Below are 13,012 nucleotides of genomic sequence, written 5' to 3'. Positions count from 1 at the left end.
GTCCCAGGACTGCACATTCTCTCATATGAGGAAAGAGTCTAGAGGGGTCCTGAAGATCAAGGTAATCTCACAGGATCCTTCTGTGGAAGGCAATCAGGGAGGGAAATGAAGTACATAAAATGGATTCTGTGGAGACCTGCTACAAGGACATCCACATCACAAAGCAAGGCTGATTGTGGGGGTGGATGAAAAATTTCCTAGTAATCCCTCTTGGGTTATTTTCCAAGAACTGGCAACAGAATGATGGTATTTAGGGCACATAGGTTTTGCTGTTCAGGGTTGAGCTTTATCATCAGTTTCATGTTGAGTTAATTTATGATTATTAATCTGCCATAAATTACCAATGTGACATTTGGAAGGTCACTCTGCCTTTCTGGGGCCTCTTCTTTCTATGAAAACTGGTTGGGTTAAAGTGTCTTTAAGAGTGCTTCAGTCCTCTTATTCGCTGACTCCTTGGCTGAGAACGGCAAGCCACTGACTGAAGGCCTGAAAGAATTCACGACTCTCTTAAGAGAGAACAGTTGCCTTGGTATTAACCTCAGAGGCAAGTTCCAAATGTCAATCGATAGCAACACCCCCAGATTTTTAATGGTGAAGAGAGAGTGCCAGCTCCCCTGGGTGGTCTGCGCCAGTGCTCAGCTGAAACAGGACCCAAGAAGTGCAGCTGAAACAAAGAGCTTTTCTCTTCCCTCCTGCCCTGATGCTCCATCCAGCACGTTCTCCAAAGGCCTCACCCTCCCATCCTCAGGCTCTAGGGATGGCCATCAGGAGGCAGGTACTTGAGCTACTCCTTCCTGAAGGATCTCGCTGGGGCCATCTGTAGGAAGGCATCTGCTCACACCCTTGGGAGCAAATCTGAATGCACTAGCAACAGTGAGTCTGTGCCTGTTTTTCTGGAAACCCAACTCCCATTCTTGACTTTATTTCTGTTAGACCATTGTGGTATTGTGATTTATAATAAGAACTATATATTTGGTCTCTATTCCAGTTTATGGCGCCAAGCTCCTAGAACTCTTGGAGCTTCCTAAGTGATGAGAGTAATAAAAGTGTCTTTAGTCATGTTAATGAGGCAACTTTTGGATCACATCTAAGGATGGGGGATGGTTGCCCATGGAGCCAAACCTGAGGTTAGAGAGTTGGAACTTTAAGTCCCACTCCCAAATACCCTGGGAGGGGAGAGGGATTGGAGACTGAATCCCATCACCTATAGCCAATGACTTAGTCAATCGTACCTTGGTAATGAAGCCTCCTTAAAACCCCCAAAGGACAGGGTTTGGGCAACTTCCAGACTGATGAAGACATGGAAATTTTGGCATGCCTAGAAAGGAGATGAGGGCTTTGTGTCCTGTCCCCACAGTGTTCTTAGTCATTCAGTCATGTCTGATCCTTTGTGACTCCAGGCAAGAATACTGGAGCGGCTTGCCATTTTCCTCCTCTAGGGGAATCTTCTCAACCCAGGGATTGACCCTATATCTGCTGGGTCTCCTGCATTGCAGGCGGATTCTTTACCTGTGGAGCCATAGGGGAAGCCCTGCCCTGTCCACATACTCTAGGCATCTCTTCCATCTGGCTATTCCTGAGTTGTATTCTTTCATATTGAACTGATAATCTACTAAGCAAAATGTTTCTCTGAGTTCTGTGAGCCACTCCAGCAAATCAATCTAATCCAAGGAGGGAGTGCTTGGAACTCCCAATGAGTAGCCACTCAGAAGCTCAGCTAACTTGGGTCTGAAGCTGGGAGGGGCAGTCTTGTAGGGCAGAGCTGTTAACCCATGGGGCCTGACACCATCACCAGGTGATGACATCACGACACCATTATCAGAACTGAGCTGAAGGACAGGACACCCAGACAGTGCTGGAGAATTCTGTATTGGTTTGGGAATCACCCTCACTGGAACTGCTGTCAGAATTGTAGCCATCAGTGGAGAAAGAAAAAGGAATGGGAGATAAATCTTTATTATTGTGATTGGAAAAGATGCTGTTGCTGGGAAAAGATTGAAGGCAAGAGGAGAAGGGGATGACAGAGGATGAAATGGTGGGATGACAGAGGATGAAATGGTTGGATGGTTCAACGGACATGAGTTTGAGCAAACTCTGGGAGATGGTGAAGGACAGGGAAGCCTGGAGTGCTGCAGTCCATGGGGTTGCAAAGAGTCGAACACAACTGAGCAACTGAACAACAACCTAACATGTAGTATGGCCTCTGTTGCTGCTGCTTAGCCATTCAGTCATGTCTGGCTCTTCACAATCCCATGGACTGTAGCCTTCGAGGCTCCTCTGTCCATGGAGTCTTGAACTATTCTGCTGCACATTATATTAACACTAAGCATGCTCCACAGTGAAAGTGCCTTCCAGATGTGTGCTTCAGGAGGACCCAATTGAGACAATGTACATGCACGTTTGCACCACATAGTCCCTTTCTCTGGGGTCAGGGCACAGCAGACAGGTGGGTGCATCTCTCTACTCTTCTGCCAAACCTGTGCAGCTGATGCCCCCTTGGCTGGTGTGCTCTAAGCAGTTAACAAACAAGGAAATCCTAATCTTTCGTCAATTCTCCCTTCTTGGCCCAGATTATGTGACAAAAGATTCTACCCATTAATTAAGTTATAGTGTTTTTCCATTTAAAAATTAATCAGAGACAGAAAATGCTTTCCATCTTCTCCCAAGTGCCAGTGGAATCATTATTATCCTTCCAGTGAAAAGCAGAAAATTGGCCTCTCAGTGAGTTTATTTAGTCTTATCACAGATAGTTCGCTTTCAGATGAAGCTTTTTAGAAAACTAAGGCTAGTTCCAGAACCTCTAGGATGTCTGTGACTCTGCATTTTGACAGGAAGGTGAGCAAAGGCTACCTTTCGTCACAATGAGAGGTTCCAGGGTGGATGCATGGATTACCAGGTGGTGAAATACAGATGGCTTCTTGGCTAAATGAATTAGTCATTCAGTTGTGTTCAACTCTTTGTGACCCTGTGGACTGTAGCCCATCAGGCTCCTCTGTCCATGGAATTCTCCAGGCAAGAATACTAGAGTGGATTGCCATTTCCTTCTCCAAGGGATCTTCCTGACCCAGGGATTGAACCCAGTTCTCCGGGCAGGCAGATTCTTGACAGTCTGAGCCACCAGGGAAGCCCCCAAACAGGTGTGTGCATGCTCAGTTACTCAGTTGTGTCTGACTCTTTGCAACCCCATAGACGGTAGCCTGCCAGTCTCCTCTGTCCATGGAATTTTCCAGGCAAGAATACTGGAGTGGGTTGCCATGCCCTCCTCCAGGGGATCTTCCCGACCCAGGGATCTAACTTGCATCTCTCGCATCTCCTGCATCGGCAGGTGGATTCTTTGCCATTTGAGAAGGCCTTGGCTAAAGCACATGGCTACAAGCTGTGGAGAGAAAGGGTGAGAGAGGAGCATGGACTGTTTTTACTTCTTTGTCTACATCTGACTGGGTGCAAACTCCTTCAACCCTCTGTTTCCACCTGTCTGTTCTTTCTCACCTGCCTCTTTCCTTCTTCCGTCCTGTGTGTCCCAGGTCAGGGGGGACCACAGAGCAGAAGGAGGCACAACCCCCTGCAGGAAGAGTGAAGTGGGCCTTCAGACTGTATGTGGTCTCAGGAGAATGCCACAGTATTCACTGTTCTTTTTATCTGTCTGATGGTGACATATGGCCTTATCGCATACGTATTTGTATTTTCCCCTTGACCTGGCTCCTGCTTCTATGCCTGACTCATTTTTGCTTATGCCTCAAGACTCTGCCCACTCCGGATAGGTGCTCCTTTTCTGTATTCCCAAAGCATTGTACTTAATTACTGGCTCATTTTTCTGACAATCCCACTCTATTCTGCAAACTATGAGAGTATCACTGTGCCCAGGGCCTCAGTAAAATGCCTGAATATGACGAGTGTTCAACAAATGCTTTTTAAAATGAATTACTAGCAATTGGTGTAAATAAATGCCACATCAAGGGTGGCGTTTCACTCTGATTGTCAATGCAGACATGAGATTAATAAAGCAGAAAGTAAGTACTGTCCAAAGTTACATTCCAGTGGGAGATGAAACAGTGCCCCAAAACCTGGTAAAAAGAGTCAAATCAGAGCTGGAGATAGGGTGATGGTAGAAACCAAATAATAAATGGCAGAAGCTGAAGGATGGGGCTTACGCAAGGACAATCAGGACACGAGGGAAGTGACAATGACTTTTTTGAGTCTTTGGGGGAGGGGGCCTCTGTGGAAGGCCCTTGCCTGCATCCTTCAACTTCAGTTCTATCCATCTGAAGACAAAGGACTGATGAACTAACCCCTGAACCTGATAACTTCAGCTACATTGATGTTTCTCTCTGGTGTTCCAGCAAGAACTTCCCCCAGCACCTTGTACAGAGACATGCTTGAGTACTAAGCGCTGATAAACAGGATGGACACCTCTGTCCTTTCTGTACACTGATGTATCCCAAAAGTCTAGACTTGTCCTTGTCACAATATTCGAGCTCAGTAAACATCTGCTGAATGGATAAACGAATTTTTAAAACCTTACAGGAGGCCACTGTCTCCATGGCCAGAGCTGAGTAGTCTTTCAGGGTAGTATTTTCCAATGAACCCTCATCAGAATAACTCATGACTCATCAGCAAAGCAAAAGGAGATAATAAACCATAATCCGGGAACATTCATCACCTAAGAAAGTACATCTGAGACCTAGAGTTCGGAGGGTCTCCTAAATGAGTGACTTCTGTCTCACTTTTGAAGCCAGATTAAACAATCCGTTTTCAAGAAGCATGTAAGTGATAGGAACAAGGGGACAGCTTCTTTCCTCAAACTGATTTCTGCTCAGGTCCTGTTACCTAGAAGGGAAGCTCTGTGTCTGTTAGCCACTGATGCCCACCTTTCAAAATTTAGGGGGAAACTCCTCCCCTCAAAGCATGCATTTTTTTCATCCTCAAATATCAACCTTAAGAACAGTGATATGAAAACACAATACTGGTAGTGGAATAAGTTTCACATGAAGCAGCTCATGTGTTAAAAGCATTTACAGCTCCAGAGAACGTGGGTTTACATTTCACTTGTCCTGCTTCAATGCCCTATGAATTGACTCAGCTGGTTTTAATCATCATAATTTTTTTAAGTGGTGGGAATATCTTTCTGTGTGTACATTACCGGATGAGAGACTCTTGCAACAAGAATTTAACACCAGTGAAAGCACATGTGTACAGATGGAAAAACACGAGTAATTCCCTTTCATATGTTTTCCAACCTCTCTAAACATAAAACACCATGCACTGAATGGGGGCCAAAATGCCAGTGGTGGATGTCTTTCTAACGGGCATCCTTTTTGCAATTGCCATGGACGCTAAGAATATATTTCTCCCTAACATCCTTCCCTCCGTACTCACACCAGAGCAGTCATTTTTGGCATTTACAAGCTATCTCTTGTGAGCTTCTCGCCTATGCAAATGTGCCACCCCTCCTCCCCCTTTGCAGAGGCTCTGGAATGCAGGGGGCAGTGGAAGATGGGTTTCAGAGCCCTGGGTCACACACAGCAGCCATTAGCCACAAACCATCTTGCAGGAAATGTTTCCCTACCCAAGAAAGAGGCTCTTATATTTGTTCTGTGACATTCAGGAAGCGGCAGAGAAGAAAAAGGATTCTAAGGAAAATGGTCTTGGAAATAAGAGATCAGAGAGTTTCAGTGGGCAAAATCACATTTGTAATGGGTTGAGTCTGAGAGACCTGAGTTGAGAAATGAGAAGCCCTGGTGACAGAGGTCTAGAGCTCAGGGTAGAAATCCAGTCTGGTTGGAGCGGCTAAGATGTTGAGAGTCATCTGCACTGAGAGGGCAGGGAGGGAAAGGGTGGGAGACACAGAGCTGAGACTAAACCTTCCGGGCCACCTGCATCTACGAGGCGATGTGAAGAAGAACGTTGGGTGAAGGAGGCAGAAGGATTCACGAGAAGAAGAGGAGGTGGACAGGCTCCCTGGATGCCGTGGAAGCAACAGGGAGAAAGATGTTAGGAGGCAGAAGGGGGATCATCAGCCACGCCAAAGGCTGCAGAGGATTCTAGAAGGTAAGGACAGAGGCTTTCTCTCTTGCCTTCTCTCCTCCAAAATCATCATCTTTCTCCAGCTCCTGCCTCACTCCAATACCATTCTGACTGCTGTTTGTTGTTTAGTTTCTAAGTCATGTCTGACTCTTTTGTGGCCCCATGGACTGTAGCCCACCAGGCTCATTTGTCCATGGGGTTTCCCAGGCAAGAATACTGGAGTGGGATGCCATTCCCTTCTCCAGGGGCTCTTCCCAACCCAGGAATTGAACCCAGGTCTCCTGCATTGCAGGCGGATTCTTTACCACTGAGCTACCAGGGAAGCCCCACTATTCCGATTAGAATCAGCTAAAAGAGGGGCAGAGACATAAAAGTCTTCTCTGTTATATTAATATATTATGTTTTTGCACTTTTTTAGGAATGTGGCCACTTTATCTCCTGCCTCTCTAGAGGACAAGGGGACAGAATGAAACATGAGAAATAGCTCCCATGGGCTAAGCAGTATGTGGAGTAAAATGGTAACTGCTGCTGCTAAGTCTCTTCAGTCGTGTTCGACTCTGTGCGACCCCATAGACGGCAGCCCACCAGGCTCCCCTGTCCCTGGGATTCTCCAGGCAAGAACACTGGAGTGGGTTGCCATTTCCTTCTCCAATGCATGAAAGTGAAAAGTGAAACTGAAGTCGCTCAGTCATGTCCGACTCTTAGTGACCCCATGGACTGCAGCCCACCAGGCTCCTCTGTCCATGGGACTCTCCAGGCAAGAGTACTGGAGTGGGGTGCCATTGCCTTCTCCAAAATGGTAACAGACACATTCAAATAGCAATGACCTAAGAGAGAGTGAGCACCAGAATCATCAAGGCAGGAGTAGGAGGTGACCCAGCCTGCCATCCACGTCTTGCAGACAGTGGAAGGGTCACACTCACCTCTCTTTCCCTTCATTCTGTCAAATGAAACCTGCCCAGCTCACTCAGTGGTTGTACAGTCATACATGCTAAGTTGCTTCAGTCTTGTCCGATTCTTTGCGATCCTATGAACTGTAGCCAGCCAGGCAGACTCCTCTGTCCACGGAATTGTCCAGGCAAGAATACAAGGAGTGGGTTGCCATGCCTTTCTCCTGGAGATCTTCCAAACTCAGGGGTCGAAACTGCATCTCTGATGTCTCCTGCATTGGCAGGCCGGTTCTTTACCACTATTACCATCTGAGAGGCCAAGTTGTGTGGTCACAGAGGATCTAAAAGGCACTATTGGGGGATGTCTGCCTCTTTTGTCCTGGAAGACACAGAGGTAACAAATGTGCATCCTACAGGAAGACTTCCCTGGGACACACCAGGTTACGGTCATTTCCCTCCTCTGAAATTCCACACTAGATGTAGAGGCAGCAATTCTTTTTCTTTATTATTTAAGTGCTCTGTGAGTCTGCTCTCCTGAGTGAAACTAATCTCCTTGAGAATACTGACTGTGTCCTAGGCTGGTGGGATACTGACAAAGCCTAAAACGCATTCAATTGATAACTTGAATTAAATGTCTCGTGTGGCACCTGGGATAATTCAAATCTCTCGCTACCATTTCCCTCTGACAGTGGATTTGTTTTAAGGAACACTTCCTGAGTTGGCCTTCGGCTAGAGCGATATTCTTGGAGCCCATATACCCTAAGGCATTGTTTTATAATTGCCATTCAGCGTTTGCAAGCACTTCGGGAAACACGGGGTGAAGCAGCTCTGACTAGCATGTGTTGTACGAGCGACGAGGAACAAAGCAACCAGAGAAAACTAGAGGGAAGATGGCCCAAACTCCTAGGGCTGACAGCTTCTTAGTCCAAGCCTTCTAATAATCACCACAGAGGAATATTTATTTTAAGCGTCTTGCATGCACCTTCATTTCTTCCTCTAGTGTTTGTTTTGTGACCCAGAAAATTTTTACCATGCTTGCAAGAATAAAGGAGTGTCAGGTTTTCTTGCAGTAGAGACACTATTCCTCATCAAGGGAAATGGAAACCAAATTAAACTTTGTTCTGCAATTTAAAAACATACCTCACATTCAAGCCAACAAAAATTTCCCTGGCTCTAGTTGGATTTTTTTTTTTTAATGGTGTACAAAACAAACTGCCAGCATAGCCCCTGGTTGCAAAAGCCTTGAGGGGACCCACAGACCCTGTCATACCCTGGAGGATGAGGAGAAGGAAGACTAGGCTGTACGGGTCTTCCTTCCTCTGCTTTAGTGCTTTAGTGTGTTTTGCCCTAAACACACCAAGGAAATGGAAAGTCAGGTTTTTGTTTTTTTTTTTTAATTAATTTTAATTGGAGTATAGTGATTTACAATGTTGTGTTAGTTTCTGTAGGGCCAAGTGAATCAGTTATACATATACATATACCCACTCTTTTTTAGATTCTTTCCCCATAGAAGCCATTACAGAGTATTGAGTAGAGTTCTCTATACAGGAGGTTCTTATCTATTTTATATATAGTAGTATGTATATATGGAGAAGGAAATGGCAACCCACTCCAGTGTTCTTGCCTGGAGAATCCCAGGAACAGGGGAGCCTGGTGGGCTGCCGTCTATGGGGTCGCACAGAGTCGGACACGACTGAAGTGACTTAGCAGTATGTATATATAGTTAGTGATATATACTTTTATATATAGTTAGTTATCTACTTTATATATAGTAATATGTAGGTGTCAATCCCAATCTCCCAATTTATCCTTCCTGTTCTTCCCCCTTGGTAACCATATGTTTGTTTTCTCTGTGACTCTATTTGTAAATAAGTTGAAAGTCAGTTTCTAGTGCCTGTGCTGATGTTTTCTGAAATCTCAGTTCCATAAGTCACATTTTGTGAATGCAAAATACAAGCTGCCCCCAATTCATATAACATACATTTGCCTGGGAGAAAGAAGATGCCTTGATTTGCATGATGCTTTAGTATGTAGAACACAAAATCACAGGCACCATCTCTTTTAACCTTTGTCCCTACCAGATGAGGTATTGTGACCCAAATTTTACAGATGAGGTTCAGAGATGCTGAGTCATGAAGGAAGTCATGATGAAAGCTGGGACTTGAAGCAGGGTTAAACTCCCTGCCAAACTCACGCTTACCAAACCTCATGATGTTGTCTCCATATCTGTGATATTAGGAGCTTAATATTTGTCATAATTCACAGTTACAAAAGATATATTTTAAAGTTTAACTCATTATAAAAACGAATAAGCTATCAATTATTGAATGTTTACCTGATGCTAGATACCATATTAGATAGCATATATATTATCACACTTAGTTCCATGGGGTCAAAAGAGTAGGACACAACTTAGTAACTGAATAACAAATCTTAACAAAGTTTCTGAGAAAAAATAGTGTCTTAGGAAGTAAGGCAGGGGGATCATCTTGAGGTAGGAAGGAGCTAAGGTGCCCAGGATCTATTCTGGGGTGCTGCTGTTGATGGTCAGGAAAAAGGAATCGTTAACTTAAAGAATAGTTTCAACCTAAAAGGTGAGAGTTATGTTTCATTTGGTGAAAACTTTTAAGACTTACGTCCAGGAGGCAGTATCTTAAGTAACCTTGAAAGAACTGCTCTGAGGAATAGGGGGAGGAGTCAGGTTATGTAGAAGTTTGCAACAAGGGGCAGGTAGTCAGAACATCAAAAGTATTTTTGTGAATTAAAGAAAACCAAGTATCTCAAGTAATTTGGTACTTTTCTATTTGTGAGAAGACGCAAAAGTCTGGGCTCACTGACATCATTCCTTTCATATGCATCTCAGCTCTCTGGGGCCAGTCTCCTGTGTTTTTCACATCCTGACCTCCGCACTCACCACAGGGAGTGGCTGCAGCCTCGTGGCTGCTGGATAACAGGTACTGTTCTCCTTCCTGGCTGCCCTAAAGGGCTCAGAAATTCACATTTGGAGGGCTAGAATCACTGATAAATGTGACATTCTTGTTTCCTGATATGGCAGGAATACTCCATTTCTCAGAATTCTTTTCGGTGGGCACAAAGTTTTGACACTCAGAAAGTCTCAGTTCCAGCTCTGTCCTAGAGGGGTCTAAGAGAAGACTGAAAACATGAGGTCACCTAGCTATAACAGAGCTGGATGAGATGATGATTGAGCGAGGGCCATCAAGGGCTTCAAGTGAAAGCCATCAGGTGGTGGGAAGGAAGTAGGTTTGTTGCTCGTGTGTGTGTGCGTGCTAAGTCGCTTCAGTCATGTCCGACTCTTTGCAACCCCATGGACAGTAGCCTGCCAGGCTACCCTGTCCATGGGATTCTCCAGGCAAGAATACTGGAGTGGGTTGTCATGCCCTCCTCTAGGGATCTTCCCAACTCAGGGATCAAACCTCTGTCTCTAATGTCTGCTGCACTGGCAGGTGGCTTCTTTACCACTAGCACCACCAGAGAAGCCCCAGATTTGTTGCTTGAGGGCCAGACAAATAATGCCAGTCACGTTAACCCTTCCAGAGTTTAAAGGGGCCTTGTGGAGTTTGGATGTAGTGATGGTGATAGACGGGAGCTCAAAACCAAAGATTATTTTCTTGACTGATATGCCACCAGGCAAGAGAAATAATAACTGAACACACCATATGCCAAGCACTATTGTAGGCACTAAAAATACAGAGGTGAAAAGAGAAAATATCCCTGTCTTTTTAGGACTGATTGTCTCATAGAGAACAAGTATACCCTTCACGGTCCTATTTTAGGCCACAGTGGCCTGAAGAAGCAGGACTTCCATGTGTGAACCAGACATGGGAATATATGAGCTGAAGGCCATTTTAGCAAAATCTCTCCAGATACACTGTTGCTTTAACTCTTGATTGAACCATAAAAGTGTAGTCGCCACCAAACCACCTGGTGTATTCAATTTCTTGAGTTCACTTGTCACTGGCAGGAGGCCCTTTGAGGATTATGAATCATTACACAGACCATGTTATTAAATGGGAAAAATATGTTACACTAGAATGTGACTGTCAATTTTCAGGGGCATTACAGTCCCCGGGGAACTGCACTGCATCACAACAGGACAGGGGTGACACGGGAAGAGGAGAGAGAATGAGGGTGATACATGAGTTCAAGTCTTTTCATAACTTACACAGTAATGAGACAGGTTTTATCCAAAATAACATTAGCAGCATTTGCAGACAACTATCCAAATGACAGCCCACTGCCAAAATTACAAGGTATGTCAGTGTTTAATCCTAAAAAGCTGACAGTGCTGTGGGGGATGGGTTTTCACTTGCGGCCGAGTCTTTCTAGGCCGTAAGACACACTTAGAAATACACCTTCCTTCATACGGAAGCTGCAGTGACATTGAGTCGGTGTCTATTGTTTTCAAATCCCTTTGGATCCAATCAAAACATTTATCCTGAAATTATTAGCAACCACAAGCCCACATTTAATCAAAAGAAGAGCCATAAAAGATAGAAAGTGGGGTAGGGGAGAAACGAATATCCATGAGAGAAAGTAGAGCTTGGGAATAATTCATTTTTTCACATTGGAATACAGACAGTGGTGTTTTTGAGGGGATTTTTGAGGGAAATGGGAAAGGCTGAATATCCTGAGACCTTGGTTCTGTATTTCTATGTATTTAAATATGACTCTGTATCTGAGATACAATTTAAATCCTGACGAGATCTATAATTTTATGTTCTTTAACTCTCTAAGCCCCTCTAACTCTCTAACTTAAAACACTAATAATAAATTGAAATAGCATCCCTTTAGGGAAATCTTTCTTTTTCCTTTTTTTTTTTTTTGCTGACACAGCCAGACTGAGACAGCAACACTTACAAAAACTGTGGGAAAACATGTTAAAAGTGCTTAGAGAAACAATAAAAGACATCCGTGGGTTTGTACAGCTCTCTCAGACAGCTTTATAGGGAGGGATTAAAGACGTGAGCCTCGATTCTGCGGTAAACAGAAGTCGGCTGCCACAGCGAAGACTTGGTTCCACATCAGTGGGTTGTTTTTCACACCCTTGAGGAAAGAGCAGATACACAGACCACCTCTCCGAAATGACTCCTGGCTGTGATCAGGAGACAGAGCCAGGGATGGTACAAATACATTTGATCTGAAGAGTTAAATTCTCCCCCGCCAGCTTCCAGGGATGGCCTCAGTGATGCTGTTTCACCAGCCACAGAGAAACATCAGTTAATCCCTGGCAGAGATCAGGAAATGGCTGTAGGAGTGATTCCCTGTGAGGCGAAAAATGGGAGCTGGGCAACCAATCTCCTAAAACTCCGGACACCACGAGGAAGTCACAAAAGGCAGCTTTAATCAAGCCTGATTGTGGTAAACATAAAAACATACACAGCTGAGGCACAATATCTTATTAACCGTCCCCAGTGTTCCAAGAGCTAGGTGTTAATTGTCTCTTGTGCTTCTTTGGACATCTCTGGTACCCGGTTTTGCTGCTGACTTGAACACGGATTAGATGTGAGGAAGAACAAAAGGATCAGGAGGATTTCTAGGCAACACGGTCTCTAACAAAAAATGACATGGCCATTGCGGGAAGAAGATAATGTTCTGTGGAATTCTAATTTTGACCCTCTTCTGAAAAAAAAAAAAAAGGAATCCAATTTTCATAATCGTTGTCCAATGAAATGGTCATCTTGCAGTGCTGCAGGCTGTACACATGCCTGAATTTGATTAGACAGCATCCTGAGAAAGGGTTCATTCTGCTTTTGTCCCTGGGAGCTTAGATCTGTGGAACTGTCTGACAAGTCTGTATTATTCTGCCTGACGTTACATTTCTTCCCAGCAACATGGTGCTGTGTCTTGTGTCAGTGACCTTACCTTCTAAACGGCTTTAAAATGAAAAGCCTGGTTCACCTGGGCTCATTATAACTAGACATATCCTTCAATTGCAAGAGACATAGTTCACTTGTCCAAAAGGAAGAATGTGAATAGATGTTACAGAAGCCAGGGAATGGTGAAAGTACCTAGGATCAAATCTCAGTATCAAGCCTGACTTCAGGGTCTCCAGTCTTCCCATTACCTGCCAAACTCCT

At 44.6% G+C, this 13,012-nt stretch overlaps 1 protein-coding gene across 1 annotated transcript in view; it reads right to left on the bottom strand.

The window, feature by feature from the left end:
* The window catches only part of MAML2 (mastermind like transcriptional coactivator 2), a 402,023-nt gene that overhangs the window by 219,238 nt on the left and 169,773 nt on the right, over positions 1–13,012 (bottom strand).

This window comes from Bos taurus, chromosome 15, assembly GCF_002263795.3.
Source record: "Bos taurus isolate L1 Dominette 01449 registration number 42190680 breed Hereford chromosome 15, ARS-UCD2.0, whole genome shotgun sequence".
NCBI lineage: Eukaryota > Metazoa > Chordata > Mammalia > Artiodactyla > Bovidae > Bos > Bos taurus.
Note: the sequence above shows the minus strand (reverse complement) of the source record. Positions and strands in the feature narration are given on the sequence as shown.